The 27,278-nt window shown below is 37.8% G+C and overlaps 1 long non-coding RNA gene across 1 annotated transcript; it reads left to right on the forward strand.

Moving 5' to 3' along the window:
* Positions 1–393: 393 nt before the first annotated feature.
* On the forward strand, positions 394–25,778 carry LOC309644399. The gene is made up of 2 exons (XR_014254404.1): positions 394–5,694; positions 5,730–25,778. It is a non-coding gene; the product is annotated as an uncharacterized lncRNA (long non-coding RNA).
* Positions 25,779–27,278: the final 1,500 nt, after the last annotated feature.

Consider the following 27,278-nt stretch of genomic DNA (forward strand, 5'->3'; position numbering starts at 1 on the left):
AAGGAATGGGCTAAGAACTTCTGACCCTTAGACCAAAATCTCCTGCATACTCACGGCACTCGGGACGCAACAATATTCCAGGAAAACAGTCCTGCAAACAAAACACAAGCGAGATAAAAAACCCTAGAGGGAGCGTTGAATTAACACTAGATGATCCATACGTATAAAATAGATAACAAATAAGAACCTGCTGTATAAAAAATAAATTAATTAAATTAAATTTTAAAAAAACAAAAAACACTAGATGATCCACAACAAGGATTGAAGTAGGGCATCTGTTGACTATGGATATCCAGAAGGTGAGAATTCACGTTTGGCTCCTGGAAAGACCATTTCTGGAGGACAGAGAAACCAAGCAAGAATTCGGGATTCTTTTGAAAGTAGACATGTTTTTCTAGCAAGACATCATATTTGAAGATAATCATCACCAGAGTCTCTATAGGTCTTTTTCATTGTCATTTTTGTCATTGTTCAGAATATAACTAGAAATGACTAAACATGCAGAGACAAGATTATATGATAAACAAAAATGAGAAACGAAAATAGAAAGAAACAATAGAAGCAGACCCCAACATGATCAAGATACTGGAGTTAATGAAAAAAAATTAAAATAACAATGAATAATGCATTCAAAAACATTGTAAAAGATGTAATAGACAATAAATTGTTACCACATAATTTGAATCTGTAAAAAAGTATCTAGACGATAATCTAGATCTAAAATATTTAACATCTGAAGTTTGCAACCTCAATAAATGAAAGTAATAGCATAGTAAATGCAGTAGGAGAAAAAAATGTGATCTGAAAGTCAGGTAAGTAGTAAGTGCCCCAAGTGAATAGCAGAATGAAATATAGAAGAAAAGAGAACTCACAGAAGAGAGTGTAATAAAAATAAGTGACACAACCAAAGTGAAATTAGAGTCCAGAAAGAGAAAACAAAGAAAAGAGACCAAAGCAATAGTCAATGAGATAAGGACCAAGAATTTTCTGAAAATGATGAAAGGCATCAAAACAGAGTTTAAGAGGCTTTGGGGAAAGTACAGAGAAACAATACCTAGGCACTTCATGGTAACTGCAGCAGGGGGAAAAGCAAAATCTTAAAAGCATCAAAAGAAAAACACAAGTCTTCAAATGAACAGCAGTAAGACTGACAGCCAACTTCTCAACAGAAAAAAGGCTAGAAACCTGAAGACAATGGAATGATACCGTCAAAGTACTGAAAATACTCAGAACAAATGCTGTAAACGTACCGGTCATTGTGTGGACATATGTTTCCACTTTTCTTGAGTAAACAGCTTGGAGTAGAGTTGCTTGGTTAGGTGATATGTCGGGTTAACTTTATAAAATACTGTCAAACTGCACGTATTCAGATTCCATGGCCCAGCAATTCTGACATACGACCAACAGAAACATGTACCTATGTTCACCAAATGGTAGGTGCAACATTGGTCACAGTTATACTATATTTAAAAGCTGCAAACTGGAAACACTCCAGTGCCAATCGATAGTAATATAGGAAGATGAGTGGTGGTGTATTACTTAATGGAATATTACATGGCCATGCAAATAAATGATCTATAACTATACAGAGCATTATGGATAAATATCACAAGTATAGTGTTTACTGAAAGAAACCAAACACGGAAGAGCACACACTGTATGATTCCATTTTGATCAAGTTCAGAAATAGGGAAAACTGTTAATGCTCTCAGGGGTCAGGAGGAGGGCAGAGACCGGCAGGGGCTTGAGGGGGGCTCTGGAAGGCTGGGAATTTCCTGTTTTGCTGGCCCCATGGTTGTAGCACATCTCCTAGAGGAGGTGCCACATGAGCCAAGATTTGAAGGTACAAGAGTTGACTAAGCAAAAAGGAGAGTGAGGAGGGTCTTCCAGACCCGGAGAGTAGTAGATGCAACACCATGGAGAGAGGTACAGAGGACTGTGGCCTTGAGGCTGTGGAGAAATGCCCCCAGGAGGCGGGCTGGGTAGAAGCCAGTCAAGATGATTGACAGACAGAGATGAGTCTTTGACCCTGGTCAGAGATGCTGCTTCAAAGGTGGGCAGGGGCGTATGGAAGGAAAACATGACTTAATTGTAAAGGCAACTCAAGGACTGCATAACAATCAGACATATCTTCTTCTAATAATTTAATGAATCACCTTCTCTCTCACTAGAGTACAACTTTCTCTCCAGTCTGTGGACTGTCTCTAATCTTGTTGTTAGATATCTCTCAGTATAATATTCAGCATATTATAATCACAGACACCTATACAACGCTTAATTGCATTAGTGATGGTCATCGTCTTCATGGCAGATACTGGAACTATTATACACGTGGACTCTCAGATTAACCTCACGCTCTTTTCCCGGCTGCAGATGCCCTCCCCACCTCATCTGGAAAATTTTCTACCCATCCTTCAAATCCCAGGAAGCGTGGTACTTTGTTCCTTGCATTCTCACAATGTTTTGCTCACACTTCTTCATGTAGCACCTTCCATGCTGTGGTGTATTTTTTACCCATTCACTGCGAGCATCGTGGCTTATCCATGTTTCCATATCCTGGCCTACCAAAGCACCTGGTACAGAGCTCAAGAAACATTTTGGAATAGAAATATTGCAATCTCTTTTCCAGTTTCCAGCAAGATAGTGATGTGTATCATTGATTCTTAACAAGAGTTATAAATTAAATATCTAGAGACACCATTAGACTTTTTGTCCTACCAGTCAGGCATCTGAGTAATGGAATCATTATAGACTTTAATCAGCATTTCATAAACCTGAAGTCATGCACAGAAAACTAATTTAAAATAATGGTAACAATTGGAGATGTTTTAATCATTTGCCCCTTAAAGAAGGCTTTTCCTGTCTGCTGTTACCTTTAAGTGTTTTTTTTTTTTCTTTTTTTGCACTTCATGATGAAGCAGGACAGGATCCAGTGATAATCTGTTGATTATGGAGAATTGCAAGGAAGGTACATTGAGAATATTCACTAGCTATGCTATAGTCAAGATTATTATAATACTCTTCAAAGGGAGAGAGTAATTTTTAGCAGCAAGCACCCAGGTGCTAAAGTGATGTTTGCAGCATGTATAAATCAGCTTAACACAGCTTTGCTTACCCCATTAGAACAGTGGCTTAAATGACAATGGATCTTTAAAGAATGGATCATAAGCTTAAAACAAAAATGCTATCACAATAGCAGTTTAGGCTTAAAGTCAGGAAAATTATTTCCTCCTGCAAACCATACAGGAAATCATTTGAGAAAGCAATTGATCCCTTCAATAAAGAATGGAAAGTTGAGTCACTCCAACTTAATTATTTCTGTAATTAACCATCCCTTTTCTGCAAGGTTGGGACTCTTTTCTACATGTTAATAAATTATTTCTCTTGTCATACTAATTACAAAAGATGTATTTCTACACTTCTAAGTTAATTATGAGAATTACATCCTAAATTCCCAACTTATCTAATTCTTTAGTTATTCGTAATAATTTTCAAACTTTTTGTGGCAGTTATTTTTTAATCTGATCTAATTTTAGTTGGCATTTAATTACTCTCAAAGACTAATCCTTTTTCAGGTTAGTCTTGGACACGACTTTTTCTTTTGACCACCACTGTGTGTTGCACTTTTCAAGAGTCCTGCTGTGCTCCTGAGGGGTCTTGATGATATTAATGCCAGTCCCATGAAAAGAACAGCATTTGAGATCCCAAAAAGAAAATCTCTTCCTGTGAAGAGAAAAAAATATTTTATACACTGATGGGAGATGACTACATAAATTATTATAACAGAAACAGCTTCTATAGTGATAAACCCAGAAAAGCCACAAAGGTTCCAAATGTTAGGAACACTAGCAATAAGCCTTTAAGTGGGATACTAAAAAATATATAATTTTAATTTTGCTACCAGATTCCAGTTCATAAATAACTTGAGAGATGCCTATGTTTATTTTGTCTTCAAATAATTCATCAATATATTTTTAATTTTATTCTTATGAATGCTTTTGATAACTCAGAGCAATAATACTTCTTTCTGTGGATACCTTATGTCCCCAATCATAGCTTTAATAATTTAACTCACTCTTTACAATCTAGATTATTCATCTTTTATCTGAGATCCAACCTACCAAATTACCTAGTCATTTTTCAAGTCTTCCCTTAAGATTCAAGTAGAACACATGTGACTTAGGGATAAAGATTATACCTTACACAACTTTATCCTCTGTTATGCCAAATACAGAGCCTTAAAAATAATAGGCATTTTTTTTAAATGGAATTAACTTCATTGAAAATCATTTACACCTTTGCTTCAGATTGTAATTATGGGCTCATATTTTAAAATTGGTTTGTATATGTCAAATATTGGGCTTTGTCAGAGCCCAGTAATTGTTATATTGAGAAAGGAATGGGATAACATTTATTTAGTGTCTAGCTTGTATCCTAAACACTGTACTAGATTCATACATATGCCATATCATACAACCTTTACAAGGGATTTGAGTTATTATCTCCCTTCTACGTTGGGAAACTAAAGTTCAAAATGTGAAGTGCCTTCCCCAAGGCTACATACTTTAGGCAGATCCTGCATATTCTGACTCTGGAGCTGATATTTCTTTTCACTGCAAAAACCTGTTTCCTAAAACAAGTGCAGATTAAAACAAAACAAAACAATTTGGAAAATGTGCTTATTGACACTCCAAGAAAAAATAATGAAACACTTGGAAAGCTTCCCCATCCGTTTCTTCCTTTGGCTTTTTACCGCTCCTCTTGGAGAAGACATGCTGTTTGCTGGTGAATAAGGACGAATCATCCCTCCTCAAGAGATCGCACAATTCCATCTTCTCCCTGGTCTACGGTACTCAAGTCATCATCACTGACTATTAGGAAAATGATGGTATTTCAGCAAAAATTTCTTTGTGACAAGTGAATAAACCAAAAGAAAAAAAAGAAAAGAAAAGAAAAATGTTCCAAGTTGAGAAAACTAATGCAATGGGTACTGCATGTGTTGTATCACTTAGAAAGGCAAGAAAATGAAAACGCTATCTCTTTCAAACTGCTTTCCAAGAATATAGGTCCTCATTTTGGAATTCATAATCAGGCAGCAATGTTATATCGAGATAGGAAAATCAACCCTGATTGATAGGTTTTAATCTATATAGCACTATCCCTACTATCAGTAGCTTCCTAGATACTCTTTTCTTTGCCTTCCTTCCTCCCTTCCTTCCTCCCTTCTTTCCTTCCTCCCTTCCTTCCTCCCTCCCTTCCTTCCTTTCTTTTTTCCTTCTTTCCTTTCTTTCATCTTTTTAAATAATTATCATAATATCATATTCCCTGAATCACTAAGAGATCCCCACAAATTTTTCCCAAGAGAGTGTTTTGTTTTGTTTTGTTTTGTTTTTCTCTTACTCTGTTCACTAAACCACTTCTATTTGGGGATCTTGAACCAATTCCTGAACTTCTTTCAATCTTTATTTTTCTCATTTGTAGGACACACAAAATTGCAATGATGATAGTGTATATCCCCTGTTTCACGGAGGTGGTTATGAAAAAGAAAGAAGATGTGTGAATGTCCTAGTACAGGGGCTACAACTGACTCCTCAAAAAATATATTAGAAGTAAAAAGGAGAAATAACCTTAAAATAATTGTTAGACAAATAATTTTTAAAATCATCACATAGAGATTTTATATACATGTGTTAAGTATTGTTTAGTGCTTTATATGGTGTCTTCTTAAGCTCAAGTTTAATGCTTTATATGGTATCTTCTTAAGCTCAAAGTCAGTTTCTGGCAAGGTCTGCCTGGAAGCTTCTAAATTGTTATTTCCCTATAAATTTTGACTGTGAGTTCAACATTTCAATTGAGCCGGACATAGTTACAATTAATAGCTGCTTGAAGTGACATTTTTTGACTAGTTTTAGAAAAGACCAGACTAATAAATTCTGAAGAGTAGTAGGTTACCCTAATGCTAGGGCATATTTATTTCCTTGGTGAAGATAAACTCATGCAAAGACTAGTCTGATGAAAACCATGGCCCCAAGGCATGGCGTGCAATGGTCATTCTGGGTGGTTTACCCCCAATGTTGATCAGAAATTACTTCCGCACACAATATACATCTGCAAGGAGCAAATAATTTCATATAGCCTCACGGTTTTATTGGCTTAGTTTATATTTAACTGTAATATAGAATGCAATAAAGATCAAATTTTTTCTTTTAATACTAACTATATTCTTACTATTATGTTACCTAGCAACTATGAACTACACACAGTCCTATAATGACTAAATCAGACTCCCATATGTGGTAATTACTAACTTTATTCATAAATTGCCACCTAAAGAAAACAATGCATATTATTTATCTCTAAATAAAAACAATTCACTCAGAGATATCAGTTCATTCGTCTATTATAAGACAGGAGGCAAAAACATTTCCTTGGCTTTATCTATGATACAGAATTTTAATAAGCTGATATATAGAAGAATTTGCATTCTAACATAATTCAAGCATATTCATTAATAAACATTTTCTGGAGCTTTTACAGGAGGCAGCTGGTAATAGAGTTATCCAGATAGGTCTAGAAAGTCAAAACAAACCCAAATTTGTCATCTGGAACCACAGACCAAGCTCTCCCATTTCTCACTGCAATATTCTCTTAAATACCAAGAATGTTCTCGTAATGTTTGTTCATTGGTTTGGTTTATTTTGGTTTGGGTTTGAAGGTGTGTATGTGTGGTTTAATTTATTGGGTAGTCAGCCCCCATTTAAAGACAGAGGAATCCTGAAATCAAAATATAGGGAAACATCAGTGTCTGAAAACTGTCTCTTGGAAATGTTCAGAGGTGATGGGGGCAGGAAGGTGTGACAGCAGGGGCTCAGTCGTTTTGATGGGACAGTTACAAGCAAGGAGAGGTTGGTGGGCACGGGTGCTGATGGGAAGAAAATGCATGAAATCCTGGTCACCTGTGGAGGGCACTCAACTGATAGTGTCTAAAACTGGAAAACCAAGAAATTGCCAAATGAGCATATTTGGGAGGTGTCTTAGTCAGCTCAGGCTGTGACAGCAGATTACCACAGAGCTTTTCACACAGTTCTGGAGGATGGAATTCCAACATCACAATGCTGGCTGATTTAGTTCCTGATGAGCGCCTCTTGCTGACTGGCCATCTTCTCACTGTGTCCTCACATGGCAGAGGGGGGACCTCTAGTGTCTCTTCCTCTTCTTATAAGGACACCAGGGCTCCACTCTTACAACCTCATTTAACCCTAATCACCTCTTTAGAGGCCCCGTCTCCAATTGCAGTCACCTTGAGGGTTAGGGCTTCAACACATGTATTTAGGGGGACACAATTCAGTCCATGGCAATAGAAATGAGAGATGGAGATGAATACCCAAGGAATCAGCTAAAAGTGTTGCCTCCAGTGAGGGGAAAATAGGAAGGAGGGAAGTAGGAAAATGCTGAGCTTTCTTTAACAACTTGCAGCACAAATTGATTAAACTATATGTGTGCATAATGTTGTTAAAAATAAAAACGAAAGAGGAGGCAGACAGACCTGAAATAAACAATTGCAGGTGATTATCTTTTCTTTATTTAGAACATTTGCTTATTATGAAGGCTGTTTATTTAATAGCACGAAAAAAAGAAATGACATAAGACTTACTTGACAACAAGTTCAATTTGAGTCAACATTGTGGAGAAACCTCACAAAACAGATAGCATTATGTTACATTCCCTTCAGGGTCAAGAACATGAACTGAAGGATGTGACAGCTCTTCTCTACCTGGCAGTGGTGAGCTGGCCCATGCGTTGGGAAAAAAAAAAAAAAAGCCAAAAAAAAAAAAGCCCTGGTTTGCCAATTTCCACCATGTGAATAAGTCCCCGTGGCTGACTTCTGTGCACCACTGAGTGGGAGAAGGTAAACCCATCAGGTGGCGCCCGCAGGCGTGGGCCAGCCCGAGTCCTCCACTGAACCGATGGGAGCAGTTACAGGGCTTCTTCTTCCTCTTCATTTTGTGTCTAGTATGGACATTAAGTTTGGAAACTAAGAACGATAACATAAAGAGTTTATGTATTTCCAGTGACGTGGAGATGCTTCAAAACTATGTCACATAGGAATAGTTCAAAGAAGGGATGCTTAACCTGAAGATAAAATGTGTAACTTGAATTGCCGTGAGTGGTTGGCCATATCATAACCTCCAGGCACTTGATGGCTACCTCCAAATATCTGAAGCTCTGATAGGGACAGTATCTATGAAAATCCATTCTTTCTCACCCTCCAAAACACACACACACACACACACACACACACACACATCATTGCAATGTTCTTATTTATCTTTTATAATCCAGCTTAAATACTGCCTTCTCCATGGAGCCTTCCCTGGTTCCATTAACATCTTTCCTCTAATCCTCTGTTTTCCAAATGTGTCTAGCTTCCTACATCACTTTGTATGAAGTTTATTGTCTAATATCTGTCTCTCCTGCTAATACGAGCACTCTTTAAGGGCAGGGAACATATCTTATTCATCATTATATTTCCTAACACATGATAGAGATTTAATACTTTTTGACTAGAGGAAATTTTGAGACAAATTTCAATTCAGTATAGATAGAAGTTCTTAATAATCAGAGATTTCTGATGTGGGAACACATCTCTTTGAGGAGAAGTGCGATTCTGATGACTATGGATGGCCAGGCATAAACTGGACGCCCCACATGGCAGCTGAGCACTTAGCCTGGTGACCACAGGATGTCTTCCATCCTGCTCATTGTACACCTTATCTGGACAAGCTCCCCTGGCTTTAATCATGAGTTCCACACCATTGACTGGATTTCGGTCCATTCACCGTACGTCAGGAAACGCACTTTAATATATTCCACATTGATGTTAAGGTATTCCCTTATATATCCTGAAAGTTTTAAAGTTTTGCTTTTCACATTTCAATCCATAAATCCCTTGTCATTCACGATGATGTGGTGGGAAGTAGGAATTTAATTTCATTTAACTTCTGATTAGTGAGAGGGAAGGGTTCACTTGTTCAGGAATGAGTGCATTCAGGGGAGTCTGTCATCTTCCAAGCAGGATCATTCTGTGTCAAATATCCTGCGAGAAGACTGAGGTGAGGGAAGAGGCTAAAGGCCCAGAATCGACCTCGGGCCCCAAGGCAGGAAACCCAGCTCCTATGGCACAGCATGTTAGTTTCATAGCCACAAGCCGGCCATGATGGAGCCCTGTGCACTGCCCTGTGAGTGTGGACAGTGGGGCATTTGTGTACCTGTTACCACTTCTGCTCTGTGGGATTTTCCCCTAATAAATGCTGTGTCCCCCCTGGAGAACACGCCGTCATTTTCTTGACACATATAAACAACCAATTTTTCCAGCACCACTTATTTAATTGAAATGGCCGCCTTTCTCCACAGCTGTGTAATGCAACCTTTATCACATCAATATTTCATACATGCATCTGTCTGTGTTGTAGGCTGAATCATGTCCCATAAAAAGATAAGTTCAAGTCTAACCCCTGATAGCTGTGAATATGACTTTGTTTGGACATAGGATCAGATGTAATAATATTAAGATGAGATCATACTGAATTAAGGTGGGCCCTAATCCAATGACTGGTGCCCTGATCCAAAAAAGGAAATTAGACACAGAGACCCACGGGAAAGAAGATCATGTGACAATGAAGACAGAGATTGGAGGGGCGCATCTAAGCCAAGGAATGTCAGTGATTGCCAGCAAACACCAGAAGCTAGGAGAGGCAAGGAATAGTTTTCCCTAGAGCCTTCAGAAGGAGCACAGCCCTGCAGACACCTTGATTTTGGACTTCTAGATCCCAGAACTATAAGAAAATACATTTCTGTTGTTTTAAGCCCCCAGCTTTCGGTACTTTGTTATGACAGTCCTAGGAAACTAAGACAGCCTGATTCTGAGCTCTTTATTCTGTTCACCGGTTTATGTGTCTGTTTCTATAATAATACAACACTTTCTTAATTACTATAGATTTATAATCAATCATGATATCTGGAAGGGCAAATTCCTCAACCTTATAATTCTTCAAAATTTTCTAGCTACCCCCAGCCCTCTGTTCTTCTATATGAATTTTAGGATCAGTTTATACAGGTCTTTGAAAATCTTGCTGTAGATTTTGATTGGAATTCAGTGGAACTGGAAGACTAATTTGGAAAATATTAGTAAATTTAAGATCAAGTATTTTCTAGCTGTGAAAATGGGATGACTCGCCACTGATTCAAATATTCAGTAACGTTTTATAATTTTCTCTATAAAGATTTTGCACATATTTGGTAGATTTATTCCTATAAATCTTGTTGACATTGTGAGTGGGATCTTTGTTATAGTGGTTATTACTAGTGTATAAAAGCACTATTGATTTTTGTATCTTGATCTCATTCTCAGCAGATGTGCTAGATTCCCTTATTGCTGCAGACCAACAGATTATTTTGGATTTGTCCATAGGCAATCTGATCCCTTACATATAAGATATCTTAGTCTCTCCATATACAATTTTTATACTCCTTTTTTTTTCTTTTCTTTAAACTTTAGTAGAAGGAGTGATAATGGGCAACCTTATATTATTTCTGACTTTGATGGGATGGATCTAAATTGCCACCGTTAATTATAAAATTTTGTACAGATCTTTATAAAAAAGGAACACACATTATTTGTTAGAAAAGTTTCCATTAAGAACTTGCTAAGAACTTTTTTAAAAAAAATAATGAACATGTAGAACTTTATCAAGTAATTTTTCCATTTCTATTAATACCATAGCATTTTTTACCTTTCAGTAGTTATTATGGTGAATGTGTATTAACATTTATTAATGTTATTAAGTAAGCAAATCTGTAGTGTCCAATCACCCTGGAATTCCTGGGAAAATGTATAATTCTATGTGCTTTCTTCATAGGTACAATTTTCTAACCCCTTAGTAAAACTGATGCCCTCCTCTGGGGCACCCTTAAGTCCTGCACATTTTTAATTTCTAATTCTTCCAATTAGAGGGCTGCTAAGAAACAAGTAAACAAATATTTAAAGCAACCTCTGGCTTTGTGAAATCAGAAATATTTGTCTCAGGAAAACCAGGTACATTTCAGATAGTCCCAGTGGAATAAAAAGAATACACTTAACATTATGTTGTTAATCTGTGTGAAATTTAAGGAGAAAAACACAGACTTTTTTCTGAGAAATCAATAAAGTAGGTGCACACAAAGGACTCACAAGAGCTGTTTATTACTGAGATGTCCTCAGAAACATAAAAGGTATTTTTACCTCATTTGAAATAAATTTATTCAGTTAAAATTGTCTTTTGAGCTCATGTAGTTTTATAAAATAATATATTTTTACTACACTAAAGAAAATTAAATCAAGTCCACCAGCAGTTACCTGCCCTGTGTGAAAGATGCAACGTGTAGAAATCTTTCTCCTTGAGGTATTCAGACGTTTAAGAAGAAAAAGGGCCTTAAGGTTTTTGTTTGTTTGTTTGTTTGTTAAGTGATAACACCATCACTGACTCGCTCCAGGTACTCAGAACTGTAAGAATGCACTGAAGAAAAATACAGTTTGTGTCCGAGGATGACCAGAGGGTGCTACATGGGAAGAGAGAAGAGCTCCAGGAGAGAAGGAAGCCGTAAGGAATGGAAGGGATTGAATGAGGAGTGAAAGGTCCTGGAGGAAAAAGCAAGGATAGACCAGGACCAGTGACCGCAAGATGAAGGAAATTCAGTAACACCTTCCCTGACGCCCTAAAATACACAACTGTATTTTGCACCTACAGCATTGCATATATTTATTTTTTTCACTTTTATTTTATATTAGAGTTGATTTACAATGTTGTGTTAGTTTCAGGTGTACAGCAAAGGGATTCAGTTATGCATATACATGTATCTATTCTTTCTCAGATTCTTTTCCCATATAGGTTATTATGGAGTATTGAGTAGAGTTCCCTGTGCTATACAGTAGGTCCTTGTTGATTATCTATTTTATATAGGGTGGTGTGTATTTGTTAATCCCAACCTCCTAATTTATCCCTCCCCCACGTTTCCCCTTTGGTAACCATAAGTTTGTTTTCTATGTCTGTGAGTCTGCATGTATTTCTAATAAGACTCTTTCCTAGTGTGTAGGTCAGTCATTTATTTCCAGATTGTTTTCACCTCTAGATGGATGCCATCCAAGGCCTTCCTACATGCAAATTCCGGCATCACAACTGGTACTTGGTAGGCTCTCAAAAACTATCTATCTGAATGAAATGGTAAAAGAATAAACAAGCTATTATGTTTTAAAAGAGAATTTCCATATTTAAATCAGCTTTGGAAAGACTTGTCCAGCTGTACGCAGACCTAGGATAAAAGGAAAACCCAGAAAGGGGAAAATTAGTTAGAAAGCTCTATAAGTACCATAAATGTGGGTTGAGAAGATTAAGGTCTAGGATAGCAGCTAGAGGGATGGAGAAGCAGGGATAAAACCAAGAAGTGCTGAAAGGGAGCGTGGTGCTCTGTGACTAATGGGGTCGGGGGACACGGCAGTTGGGTGAGAAGTCGTTGCCCCAGCTCAGGGCGTGAGCAGCAAGGGGGATGCAGAACTGGAGGAAGGGGGGCCCGCCCACCCGATGCTGTGTTTACCGGATTGGTTTTCTTTGCTGCAGAGTGAATTCTTACAAACTTTGCCCTGAAACAATACAGCTCTTCTCTCCCAACTTCAGGAGGTCAGAGGTCCAGGCAGCACCGAGCTAAGTTCTCCACACCAACATCCTACCAGGCAGCAATCATTTTACAAGAAAAAGAAAGCACGGTCTATTTCTTGTTGATGGTCCAGCATCAGTTAGACAAGCCTGGGAGAGCCGGGGAGGCAGGAAGAGGGGTGAGCAGTGCTGCTCTGATGGTCAGGGAGCCCGAGAAGTGGTTCCGTTTGTTTCCAGAGACAGACGTTGTCACCTTCCCACCTGGCCCTTTACCCTACTGCCAGCCAAGCAGCCTTCACACGCATCTCATTAGGTAATAGTGGAAAACTATCGATTTTATGACTCTTTGGTGAATGCTGGTTAAACATCAGGATCCGTGTTCAGTCTGTCATCCATTCTGTCAGGACCTCTTGTTGGCTCACCCCAAACTCCTTCCAGGATACAGCCTCTTCTCTCCAACATCCCACTAATCCCTACCCTCCCTCACTGAGATGACTGTGGCAGCCCCATTTCTGCCCTCACCTCTGGAATGTCTATGCTCAAGACAGCTATGAGGGCCAGCCTTCTAAGCCTGAGCTGTGTCACATTACTTCTGGGCTCAAACCCTGCAGTGGCACCCAGGGCAACCACTAATGCTGCGATCCTGATGAAGGCCCCATCCTGTTACCTCTCAGGCCTTCTCGCCATCCTCTCTCTTCAGCCACCCAGGCCTCTCTGCTGCTCCCAGACCCTGGGGGACGCTGATGCTCCCCAGATCTCCACGAGGCCAACAATCTCACTTCCCTGAGGCTATGCTCAGATGTCAGCTTCTGGATGGAGCCTAACCTGATATCCACTTTTAAAATTGCTGTTGGCTTTTCCCAAATATTCCCAATCCATACACCCTGTTTCACATTCTGCTTACTACTTTCTAGAAATTTACTTATTTGTTATACTTATATCCATTGTTTATTTTCCTTTCTTTCCCATCCCCTCTCTTCAGAGAATATACAAATTTGGGAAAGGAGAGAGGGAGATGTCTTTGCTTCACTGATGTATTCCAAGTGCCTAGGACTGCACTGGGCATACAACAGGTGCACAATACATGTTTGTTAAGTAAATAAATAAAACTACTTTGCGTGAATTAACCCATTTAATTCTCATAACAGCCTAGTGAAATTAGTGCTATTACAGTGCACATTTTATAGACAAAAAAAAATGAACCTAGAGAAGTTTGAGGTGTTTCCACCAGGAGCACACAGCTACTTAGTAACACATCAGGAATTCAGAACAGGGTCTGAGGACCCCCAGAGCTCAGAAGGACTTCCTACACTGGTCAGGTCCTCTGAGGTCACACCTACAGAGCAGAAGCCTGCAGCAGAGTGGAGTTCGGGTGTCCTCTGACTCTTCTTTTCCTAATTTCAACAAGGTGCAAAATGCAAAGCATCAGGCTCTTAGTATCAATAACACTCACTGAGTCAGGTCAATGGACTATCATGTGGGATGAGCACGGGAAGTGACTGTGGGACATTGCTGACCAGGGTCGAGTCCCTGCCACATGGAACAACCAGCAATGCGCTGCCTTCATGAATTAGCTCCTAGCCAACCAGGCAACTAGCCAGAGGCGGAGGCACTGGGGTCACAGCATCCCAGAAGTACCTGTTTATAGCTTTAAAAAAGAAAATAAGGGGGCTTCCCTGGTTGCGCAGTGATTAAGAAGGCGCCTGCCAATGCAGGGGACACAGGTTCGAGCCCTGGTCCGGGAAGATCCCACATGCCACGGAGCAACCAAGCCCGTGCGCCACAACTACTGAGCCTGTGCTCTAGAGCCCACGAGCCACAACTACAGAAGCCCATGAGCCACAACTGCTGAAGCCCGTGTGCCTAGAGCCCGTGCTCAACAACAAGAGAAGCCACGGCAATGAGAAGCCCGCGCACCGCAATGAAGAGTAGCCCCCGCTCGCCGCAACTAGAGAAAAGCCGGCGCGCAGCAGCAAAAACCCAACGCAGCCAAAAAAAAAGAAAATAAGAAAAACATCAAGATGACCTATTGCATGAGCCAAAACAAATAGCACGATGCTGTTTAATGAAACGTAAACAAACAGACAAAAAGATACTTCTCCTGTTTCTACGTTAATATGGTTCTTTTCTGTAGACTCTCCTGTTTAAAAATAGAAGTGCTCACAGTAATTGAATTGAAAAACGGTGTGGCATCGGGTCAATATCCTTTAACAGATTCCATTGCACAGATAGGAAATACAAAACATATTCAAGCTAGAGGCACTTTCCAGAGCTCCCTGAAAGCATACATATTTTTCCTATTAAAAAGAGAGGAAGTTTTGTTATTATTTGAATAAAGTTAATTTATGAAAAGCAGCTGAAGTATCCGGTATGGATTTGTAAAGTCCGTATTTAATTAGGGCATTGTAAGTTCAGGTGTGTGCAGATCAAGCCATCATACATTGTTCATTTTCATACAGAAAATAATATAACCAATTGTTATGTACAGACATTAAACTATCTTTTAACAAGGTATTGTGGTATATTGATATTTGCTAATTTCAACTGGAGGTAAAAAGACATTTTTATGTCTTTAAAGTGAGAAAAAATGTTTACTTAAACCACCAAATGCCCTGGATCATTAACTTGCTTCTAGCGATTAAAAGAGTTCCAAGCTCACCAACAAGAGCACTTGGTTAGCAATCACTCCCTTAATCTCTTCTGCTAGCCAAACAAAACAAATCATACCTGGAACATACTGCTGGCTATCTCCAGAGACCATGGGTGACCCTTCTCCTCCTCCAATAAAGCCACCCAGAATCTGATGGTGACCCTGGGGCACACGTGCCAGGGTCCTGGCCAGTTCTCAAGGCTTCATATCCTGGACCCAAATTTCCCAACTTTCTCAAGCATAAGGGCACCTCTGAAGCACCAAAAATTGCACAAGCTCCACATAATAAGGCCTACATTATTGGCACCTATTGATTGAGAAAATAAATAATGACAAATAGTTATTGACTCCGGTAATAATCTTGCATGGTTTTATATTTTTTAATCACAATGATACTCATATACATTTAAAAAAAGGAGACCGAGGTACAGGACTGTGTTTCTCCTACAGACAATGTCTGTTGCACAGCAGATGCTCAGATTCTCACAGGAGCTCATTGTTCACCAGCACCCCACCCAGAAGACCCCAAGTCCATGGGGGACCTGCATCACGGGAAGGAATCGGAGACCTAGGAACCCAAGTGGAGCTGGAGGGCCTTCCTTTCCTCAAGTCCCTCTGCATGCTGTTGGCAGCCATTCCTCTGTATGAGCAGGGCTCAATGTCTCCTGCATCTGGGAAAGCAAACTACAGATCCGTCTACATTAGCAGAATTTCCTTGTTCCCCCTGTGGAATAATATCATGCAAGAATCAAAAGGAATGATTGATATTGGAAAGTCTGGCTACTTTGGAAGGCTCACAGGAGACACTATTTTGACTAGATTTCTTCAGTTGCCATAGACACCAGCTTCTTCCGTACGTGGATGAGAGTCTTCCATAAGATATTTTCCCCCCAAAGCCCATCGTTGGTAGGAATGGGTCCAAGTGCGGACACAGGGGAATCGAGACCACATTTTCTCATGACCACATAAAAGATCAAGGAAACGGCTGGCGGTCAGTAGCATGCATTTTCTAGGCAAAAAATAAGCCTACTCTTAGAAATACAGTCTTTAAAAAAATATTTAGGGACTTCTCTGGTGGTCCAGTGGTAAAGAATACTCCTTCCAATGCAGGGGACTTGGGTTCGAACTCTGGTTGGGGAACTAAGATCCCACGTGCCACGGGGCAACTAAGCCCATGCACCACAACTACTGAGCTTGCGTGCCTCAACTAGAGAAGAGAAAACTCACATACCACAACTAGAGAGAAGCCTGCACACTGCAACCCAGAGCCCACGCACCACAACGAAAGATCCTGCGTGCCGCAATGAAGAGCCCTCATGCCACAACTAAGACCCGATGCAGCCAAATAAATAAAAATAAATAGAAAACTATTTTAAACATTTAATTCTACAGTGAATCATATAGAAAATAAGCTATTTTCCATGGATTTCCTGAATTGCATTTATAGATGAGAGGCGACTCTAAATAATCACCACCATGATATTCATTACAGACCAAAAAAACAAAGATATTAATACAATACCTTCATAAATCACCACCCAGAGTTATTCCTGAGTTTATGGCATACATCCTAGTATCAAAAAAGGAGGAGGGAAACACAGGAATAAAACACTGCAGGTTTTCTAAGGCAAGCTCACTCCAAAGACCATAATTAAGATAATTCAATGTTGATTTGTTGGTAGAAAAACTATACAACTTGACTATGTGACTTTTTGCCATGAAGCTAAAGGCAACTTAAATGTATCAAAAAGAAACAGGCAATATTTGATTTCATAAAATTTGTCTAGTAAACTTTTACACTAGTACACCTTTCCTTTTCTGTTCCTCTCTGTTATTTTCCCTGGAAAGTCAGCTGTTTTTAGAACAAAAGACACTCAAGACTATTGCTTACAGTGTTTAGAAACAGAGTGGGAAGAAAGGGTTTGCGTGTGTGTGTGTGTGTGTGTGTGTGTGTGTGTGTGTACGTAAGAGGGAGGGGGGAAGGAGGGAGGGAGGGAAAGAGAGAGTTTCAGAGTGGAGAAAATCAAAAGCAAGAGAGTATCCTCCTCCAAGATTCTTCTAAATATTCTTGGATATATTCACAGCAATTCTGAGCTGTCTCCAGACTATGGAGCAATTAAGCTAATGCCATCATTTGGTTGTCCCTTTTGTTCCTGAAGCCTGTTCTTGAACACGTGTCTAAATAATTTAATTTATGGATGGGATGCTGAGCAGTTTCAGTGAAAAGGGGGCAGGAATCCCATGAATCTTAATGTCTGTCACTTCACTATAAGTCCTTCCACATTAATAAGAGGGATTTGCCAGTCCTTTTTTAAAAGATCCACAGAAGTCGGTAGCCTACAGCTACTGATGATAATAGCTAGATTCGTTTGCATTAAATGCTTCCATAAATGATGTGCAAAAGTGCTATTATTTCTGAATATCTGCAAGACAATTTTGAATAGCATTAACTCAGCTAAAACAAAGAGGAGCAGACATTTTAATTTACATTATAATTTCACAGTGAATAAAGTTGAAACAGCTAGAAACAATGAAAAGACAAAAACCTTCCATAATTGTTAAATGTGGTTTTCATCGTTAGAATTTCTTCTTTAAGAGAACTGACATTTTATAAGGCCGGTGTCCTCATCCATTTCTTAGAAAAAAGCATTGGAAAATAGAAAAACGATTTTTGTTTCTAAGAAAATGTATTGAACACCTGTGTGTGCATGTCGCTGGGCCAGCCAACATGGGGGTGGGGAGGGAGGTGGTAGGAAGGTTTGAACAAGGAAGGAACTGAGAGGAGACCAGTGAAGGAGGGAAAACTGTGAATGATAGAAAAGTAAAGTTTAAATTTAACCACACATTAACTGTGTAGAATAGCTGTTCCCTATCATTAAATAGATACACAGTAAAATCTCAATCAGGACATTTACAGAATTCTTTCTAATTAAATAAAGATGGATCTTAAAATGTTGTTTTAACTCATGTTAATGAGGGAAAGATATGCATTGATCAGCTTTCCTGAGCAAATCTAATTTAAAAATTCATTTATATGAGATCATTGAAGACCATCGTCTTAAGCATCAAATGTTTTTATTCTAGAATATAGAAAGTGTTAGAAATTGGACACGTTTAGGACAGACCCTATAATGAACACTTCGAAAAAAATCCATTTTATCAATTGATTATGTTAGGATTTGTTTCTCTGATTTTTAAGTGTTGGGGGTTTTTTTCTATGAAAAAAGTAGAATGGAAGAAAAGAAAAGAAACAAAAGAAGAAAAGGAAAAAAATCAAAAGCTTAATTAAGGACTCTAAGTAGGTGGTGGTGGTAGCAAAGCTCTGAATCCCCCCAAATTACCACATAAAAGCAGCCAAATACCAGGATAATAAAACCCCAAATCCACAAAATTTACAATAAAATTAGGTGACAAGGCACCCCTAGGAAACCCTAAATAGCAACAGATGGGGTAAATCACCACGGCTACATCAGCTAAGCAGTCATAAGCTGCAGGAGGAAGCAGGGGATGGAGGCTGACCTAAGCTGCTGTCAGGTGTTCATGGGAAAATCAGGGGCCAGACAAGGATGGCAGAGGGACGAGGGCTGGGCTTCGAAGACTCCAACCCATGGGACATGACCCTCCTCTGTGAAGATACCAGTGGGAGTAGCGTCCCAGCTGGACAGGACAAGGACAGCACAGACACAGGAAATAGAAAGCAGAGGTAAAAGAGACTTGAAATCAGAGGGCGCAGATCTCAGAATGGACACTATCATAGTTTTTAATTTATTTTTTTAAGTTGTAGTCAAATATACATAAAATTTACCATTTTCACCATTTTAAGCATAAAGTTCAGTAGCATTAAGTACATTCACGTTGTTATACAACCATCACCATCATCCATCCACAGAACTTTTCATCCTTCAAAACTGAACCTCTGCACCCGTTAAATAATAACTCCCTAATTTCCACCTCCTCTCAGCCTCTGGCAACCACCCTTCTACTTTCTGTCTCAAGGAATTGGACTACTTTAAACACCTCATAAGAATGGCATCATACTGCATTTGTCCTCTTGTAACTGGCTTATTTCACTGAGCATAATGCCCTCGTGGTCCAGCCATGTTGTTGCATGTGTCAGAACTTCCTTCCTTTTTAAGGCTGAATAATATTCCTTTGTATGTATATACCACATTTTGTTTACCTATTCAATTGAATCATATGATCCAGCGATTCCATTTCAGGTTTATAACCAAAAGAATTGACAACAGGGCCTGGAAGAGATATTTGTACACCCTTGTTCACAGCAGCCAAAAGGTGGGAGCAAACCAAGTGGTCACCATATTTTTTATCACTTCACAAAAACAAAAAAAAAAAGAGGGGCTCCAGCACTGTGAAGCTATGCAAGGTATCTTCAACTACATCTCCTTCCTAAAAGGACAGTAAAACTCACTTCCAATAACTTAATTATAATACAGAAAAAAGAGTAGAAAAAAAATCCCTACAATGATAACACACTTATAAAGGCATGCCCACAAAACAGAGGAAAATACTAACCTAATGTTTCTAAGCCAACTAAATGAGTTTTTTTTTTTTTTAAATAGGAGCTATAAAAATGGCATAACTAATATTTAGGAAAAAACAAAAATGAGATGATGAGAGAAATGGAAGATTTGAGAAGAAAGGTAGAAGTGTGAAGGAAAGAGTTAAAAATGAAAGGTTTTTTTTTTTCAGAAACAAAGGCCAAAACAGAAGTAGCATAAGATTAAATAAAAACAATTGATATGCATTAAAATTTGGAAGATAGCAGAAAAAATTATGTTCTTATGAAGTTAAAGGTTTTTTTTAAGTTGACAGAAAGTGAGAGCAATAGAAAAGAAGCAAAGAAGACACAACATGCTTGTAATGAGTCAATGAAAAAGAAAACCAAAGCAATGCAACAGAAGAAACACAGTGAAGTGTTTCTAAAGTTTTGTGGTTTTTTAAAAGACAAAACTACATGTTAGAAGGGCACCCGGTACCTGGGAAAATCAAACCATAAGGGATAACACAGAGAGATATTCCAGTAAAACTACTGTACTTTAATGAAGAAGAAATCCTCAGGGCATCAGAGCAAAGGACCAAGTCATTTATAAAGGGAAAAACAAAAATTGTAATCAGACTTTTCAACAGAATCACTTAATGACAGAAGACAGTGGAGTAAGATAGTTATATCCAAGGAAAGAAAATATGAGTCAAACGGACCTTACATATAAAGGAGATAATAAACTATTGTCAACATACAGAAACTCAGAAAATAAATATTGCCATAAACTTCTCATCTGTAATCTACTGGAGAACAAGCTTTAAACAACAGAGGGAAAGGATGTATAAAGCATAAGGACTGGTAGTCAGTGGCGACTTTGCAAATACTTGTACAAAGATTACATTATGATCATGCGTTACATGGTATAGTGTGGAAGGGTTCTATCCTCTGACAAGATAGATACAGGGCAACCATCAAATGCTGAAAGAGTGAGAATACATAAAAAGTAACAGCTCACAGAGGTGCTACAGAAATTAACAGGGTGACAGAAGACTGATGTTAAATTAGATGTCAGGGAAGAGAGAGAAATGTTAAAGGATGTTAGATGGTAGGAAAGAGGAAAGAGAGAGAAGAGATTAATAGATAATTTCACTATTGTTCACAGTAGGAAACAAATAGAAAATAGACAAATAAGAGGGACCTAGAGTTTTACTATAAAGATAACCATTTTTTAAAATGCAAGCCTATCTGAATGGCAAAGGCATAGGGGGAAAAAAGGGAGAGAAAAGGGATAGAAGAAAGCCACCAGATGAACCTACAGTGGCCAATTATGTGAATAAAAATATACTTAGTACATATTCAACATAAAACCATATGAGAGAACTAAAACAACCACAGCGAGTGTATAAATAAATGTAAATGGGTTTAACTCATTTCCTGAAAGATGTCAAGGAAACATTGTTGTGTCAAGTCACAAAAGGCAGATTTGGGTGGCAGTTTGGAGCCAAAAATCATCTCTCCTATCCTTATTAGCTAAAAAAAAAAAAAATGATGAATTTTCTAAAATCCAACAGATGATAATTTAAAAACCATATGCCACACAATGGTGTTACAGATGAATTATTGCTATAGAAAGACGTTCATGGAAAACAGGTGTTTTTCTTTAAACATCAAATTAAAAGAGTACACACAAAATATCTCACTCTCCCAACCCTAGGTTCTCCCATGCTTGTACTCAGGCAATGATTTATCTTTTCCTTTACACACTTTTCCGATTTCAGTTAACTTTCTACTAAACTCTGGGACCTTCTGATTGTGAACATTTCTTGGCCACCAGGCTCTTTATATCATGTCATTCTCTCCTTTTGCCTCCTCCTTACTTGAGCTGTAGATGGATAAACCCAGATTTCATTAAAATTCTGCAGTCCTATAGACTATTGACTCTCTGAGGCAACATTTGGCTTGTAAGGAAGGGGTGTGTGTGTGTATGTTCTGTGAATATTATGCACATCCTTTAGGGATAAAACTTATTCTAATACCATGATGCTGCTAGCCCTAAAATATATGAGACATTTCTACATGCTTTATGGCTAACGTCACCATAATGTTTGAATAAGAAAATAAATTTTATTATTCTTAGAATTTATACGATTATGCTAGAAAACTAAATGAAGAAATTTCTGCAATAGCTCTTTACTTGTTAGAAATCTAGTCAAAATTAAGAGAGTATAAGTCAAGAATATCTCCTTCTTACTTATGTCATTGCCCAAAAACTTGACTCTTAATATAGAATCAATTACATTGAAAGGATACACTTCTTATGCCATTATGAATCACTTAGCAATATAGATGTTTAATTATATAATTAATTTTGAACTCAAGTGCCACTGAAGATTAACTTAATTGCAAAATAAAATTATAAAAAGAAAAAGAAATCAAATTTCTAAGGGTAGGCTTGGGTTTATAAAAGTCATTTTTCAAACAATGTGGGGAAAGATATTGAGCATTTCAAATAGAATTAAATACAAAATAGAAAAATTGTTTAAAAATATATACATTGATCAAATTTATAAATCACTTTGTTTAATATGGAACACTAATTACGTAGAATTATATTAATCAGCCATTTAAAAAGCAGATAATACTGTAAAATATTAATATAAGCTAAACCAAAAAGGGGGTAAACTCAAGTGGATAAAACAGTAGTAACTACAGCATTTGGTACAATTCCTAAAGTGAGAATTTACATGAAGCTTAAGTTGTGGTTGTTTCATTCTGTAATCATTTCTTTTTTTTCATTCTGTAATCTTAATATAAATTCAAATCTAAACTTAAACCAAAGTTGTATTCAAACCTTGTTGGCACACATGATTAATCACTTTCTCCAAGGTAAACAATCTTTCCAGGACTCCATACTTCCCTAACTTATGTGGATATTCTTCTTAATGTGGTAAGAATAGGGGAAATAAATATTAGAATGTGAGAAAAAATATGTAACTTACAAGCTCTAGCTCCAAAAAACAAAGAGTAGCTAAAACTGAAAACTAGATAAGCGTAAAATTTGGTAAAACAGTCATTTACAAGGCAAGCACACATTTTTTTCTTTATTACAGGTATAACCCAATGGAAAGTATTATTGGAATTACATCATTTGTGCTATTTATTAATACATACATATATGTACACACATGTATGTTTATGGGAATACATGTGTATAAAGAGAGAGCTGTATACACATATATGTATATTAGAATAAAATTATATATAGGCATATATACTTATAAAGTAATAAGCATATATATACATATATGCCTGTATATGTGTTCATATATGTACATATACATACACATACATGTATATGCAAACATGAGTATATAAAAATAGCCTTAATAAAAAGTGTGTGACCTCCTATAAAACTTCATAATCTAATTAGTATATTCAACATAAGACATGAAGGTTGAAAGCTACAGCATGTTTCTCAATAGAATGGCTTATGTACAATTATGTGCATTTTTCCAAATTAAATGATATATAATATATTTTTAATGACATTCTCACCAAATTTTTGTTTCATATATATTCTATTTTAGAGGGAATTAAAATAATAACTTTAAAATACAGGGAGAGAAATGAAAAGCAGGATATTTTTAAATGTTGTAAATGAATTGTAGCTAAGATAGCTATAACCTTTTTGCCTCAACCAAAGAGACACTAATTTCAACAACAAATAAATGATTTATCTAATGTCTATTATGTGTTAGATATCTTCGCAATACTGTTTCTAATTTTAATGTGCATACTCACACATGCATACACACATGTATATATGCATATGTGTATACACACATAATTAATACATGGGTTGGCTAAACTCTTCAGAAGATAGATTAGCATAACTGAAAGCATCTGGACAGCATAATTTATACACACAACAAATGATAGAAGAGAGACATTTCTCAGTTTCAAATCCACTGAAAATGGTGAAAGTTAATGGGGAATAACAGTGGTTTCTGCACAAAAAGACAAAGTAAAAGCAAAACTCCAGCATGAACTGAAATCAGATATAATGAAGATTCACATATGTGATGCATTTCTGGAGAACACATTCACAAGGGAAGTGTTTTTTGAAAACCCAACAGATAAAATAGCCACATAAAGAGAATAGTTAATGCCAGAAATAAATGCAGCAGCTAAATCAATACCACTACTAGTTAAATACCTAAATAATCCAGTTTACCCTGATAACCTAGTAATAACAAGGAGTCCTCCCACTCACCTCTCACTGACCTGCCCACTGGTCCCCCGCTCTCCATCCCTCCCCACGCCTCCTTCACCAACTCCCCCCAAGACAGCTCCAGTCTATTGGAAATCAGTTGTTTATTTCTCAACCTCTTGTGTGGTTGTATTTTTCATTCTAATCATGTAATCAATAAAAGTAGGACCCAAACCAAAGAACTAGGCCCACAAGGAGTGATTTATATGAAGGATTTAGTGAATGTTTTGTGAAGTCTCAATTTGAAAAAGAAAGTGAAAAAATAAATCTCTATAAATTGAGAGATCCAAAGAAAAAACAGATTTCTCCCCCAAACTCTGTAATGTCTCATTCCACTTTAAAAGAAAGTCACTGAACATTAGAAACAATGCATATGAGTGTAGTTAAAAGGAGAAAAGAGTCAAAATGGTCAATTATCAGATCCATACTCAAGAAAGTTGGCTTTGGCTCTACATCAAGGAATTGGCTAATGTATTATATTTTAATATGATTTAAAATACAGTAAAATGTTAATTTATTCTGTATCTTTTTTTATGAAGTCTCATAAATCATGACTTTCTTAACTAATCTATTATTTGTTTTTAACAGCTTTGGTAATATTTTCTGTTTTTTTATCTCCTTCATTGTAGCTTTTTTTTTACTGAGTTTATATAATTCACTGGGCAGTGTTAAGCTGTTATATAATGTCGTATTAGTGGGCCAGGGCTGCCATAACAAAGTTTCACAGCCTGGGTGGCTTAAACAGAAATGTATTCTCTCCCAGTTCTGAAGGCTGGTAGTCCAGATCAAGGTGTCTCAGGTTTGGTTCTTTCTGAGGGCTATAAGGGAGGGTCTTTCAGGCCTCTCTCCTTGGCTTATAGATGATAGTCTTCTCCCTGTGTGTTCACATCGTCTTCTCTCTGTGCAAGTCTGTCTCTAGTTCCAAATTTCTTCTTTTTATAAGGGCCCCAATCATTGGATTCAAGGCCCATCCTAATGATTCTCATTTTAACTTGATTACCTCTTTAAAGACCCTGTCTCCAAATAAGGTCACTTTTTGAGGTACTGGGGGTTACGACTTCAACTTTTTATGGCAGACACAATTCAACCCATAATAAATGTCTTTTCATTCTCAGATCAATCTTGAGAAATAAGTATTACTATCCACCAAATGAAGGCATTGACTGAGGAATTAGAGCAATTTATCCACAGTAGGTGGAGAAGCAAACTCAAAATGCCAAATAAAGATCATGTTCTTAATCGTGACAAATACAGCACAAGCTTCCACTTGGAAAAGTCTTCTTTACTGGGGAAACACACACACACACACACACACACACACACACACACACCCCTCACGTGCCATCCTAGCCGAACAAAGAGAGACCTTAAGTGGACTTTCTGAATTAGAGGATATTCGAGTGGGAGAAACCTACTTAAACGTTGCATTTCAGTTATTCTTTCATCCGGAGATTCTCACATCTAGCTGCTCGTGAGAATTATCCACGAAGCATTTAAAATTTACCGATGCCCGGAACCCTTGGCCGACCAGATGGTTTTTTAAACTCCTCAGGTGTTTCTAATATTCAGCCAGGATTGAGAACACCATATTATTAATAAGGATTGTGAGATTTTCTTTCCAGATCGAATATAAAGAATTACCAAAAAAAAAAAAAAAAGACCAAACCCAAACTCATGCTAGTCATGAATAAAAAATAAAAACTACTATCCACTGAGGGGGAAAAATTTAATTACTGAGCACATCTTATATATCAAGTTCCATGCTGAGAACACTGCCGTTTCTTTTTTCATAAGGAAAAAATATTTGTTGGCAATAAAATGTGCTTCTCTAATACTCTGTGACAAATTAGTCATGTGACCTGGGGCCGTTCCATAAACACTCTGATTTTTTCATTTCTCCTCAGTGGAAGGAAATATAAAATCAACCATTTTTATCTCTCAGGAATACATGAAAAGTGATTAAGAAAAGGAAAAGGACAGCATTTTACAGGCCCAAAGCACTCTACAAAAATAACTATTAACAACAGAATTGTCATTGTTGTTATGCAATGGACTGCTGTATTATTTAGCACGGTTCAAGTTTCTTCATGCTACTTATCCTTGAAAATTAGCAGTATTTAAAAAAAAAACTAGAAAAGGAAGATAATTATTCATAAGAAAAGTGACCTTACAGCATTCATATTTTTAAATGAAGCTAGTAAATATGCTGGCTTTTTTCTATAAAATATAGAATTGGTTGAAACACGTTATATCTGCGTACCCCTCAAAATCTACTGATTAAAGATGAAAGAATTTAGCTCCTGATGAAAAAATGCAAAATCCAGAGCAAAAGAGGAAAGTTATCAGGAAGGCAGAATATGCAAAATGAAAAACAGGAAAGAAATTGACGTTCATTAAGGTCTAATAGGCAGTACTGTCCTGGGCACTTAACATTTAATTTCCCCAACCATTATAAAATGCTATACATTTCCCCTTTTTCTGGGGACTTTTCATAGATTTGAAGACCTCAGGCCCATTCGTGACCTCTCAATGCAATCCTGCTGGATGCCAGGAGCCTGCATGATAGGGGCGATGAAATTCCATAAACCGAAAGCTGTCGTTACAACCACAGCCAAGCCTGCGGTGGCCTGGAGGCAGCATGGCCAATAAAAGGGAAGACTGGGAGACCACAAGCCCACCCATGAGAGCATCCACCTTGCCTCACTCCCTCCGGCTCTTTGTGCGCTGTTCTGTGTACACGTCCCTAATATGTGCTCCAGTATTAGTGCTGTCCTCTTGATAACAGAACCTACGTATGAGTTAATGGATGGAAACTTCGTGGATGCATGACCTCCCTCTGCCAAGAGGACTTTACAGCAAATCAGATCCAGAATACTTTGGTGAGCAGCACATATAACTCTAAGGCCCTGTGTAATAGCACATTTCGTGTCATGAACAAGTTTGAGAATCTCCCAGAAAATAGGACTTGCTAACAAGAACAAAATGAACATTTATACACAGATTGGAAATATTTTTCAAGCCGCATATGGGGATGCATTGACCTGAACTCACCTGTGGCGGAGAATGCTGGCTGCTTGTTCACAGCCTCTCTTGTCCATTCCAAAGAGCCCCAGTGGCACTTGGTGTGTAATATGCCCAACTATAAGATGACATTTACATGCTGCT

Source organism: Balaenoptera physalus, assembly GCF_965194825.1.
Source record: "Balaenoptera physalus genome assembly, chromosome: 15".
Lineage (NCBI taxonomy): Eukaryota > Metazoa > Chordata > Mammalia > Artiodactyla > Balaenopteridae > Balaenoptera > Balaenoptera physalus.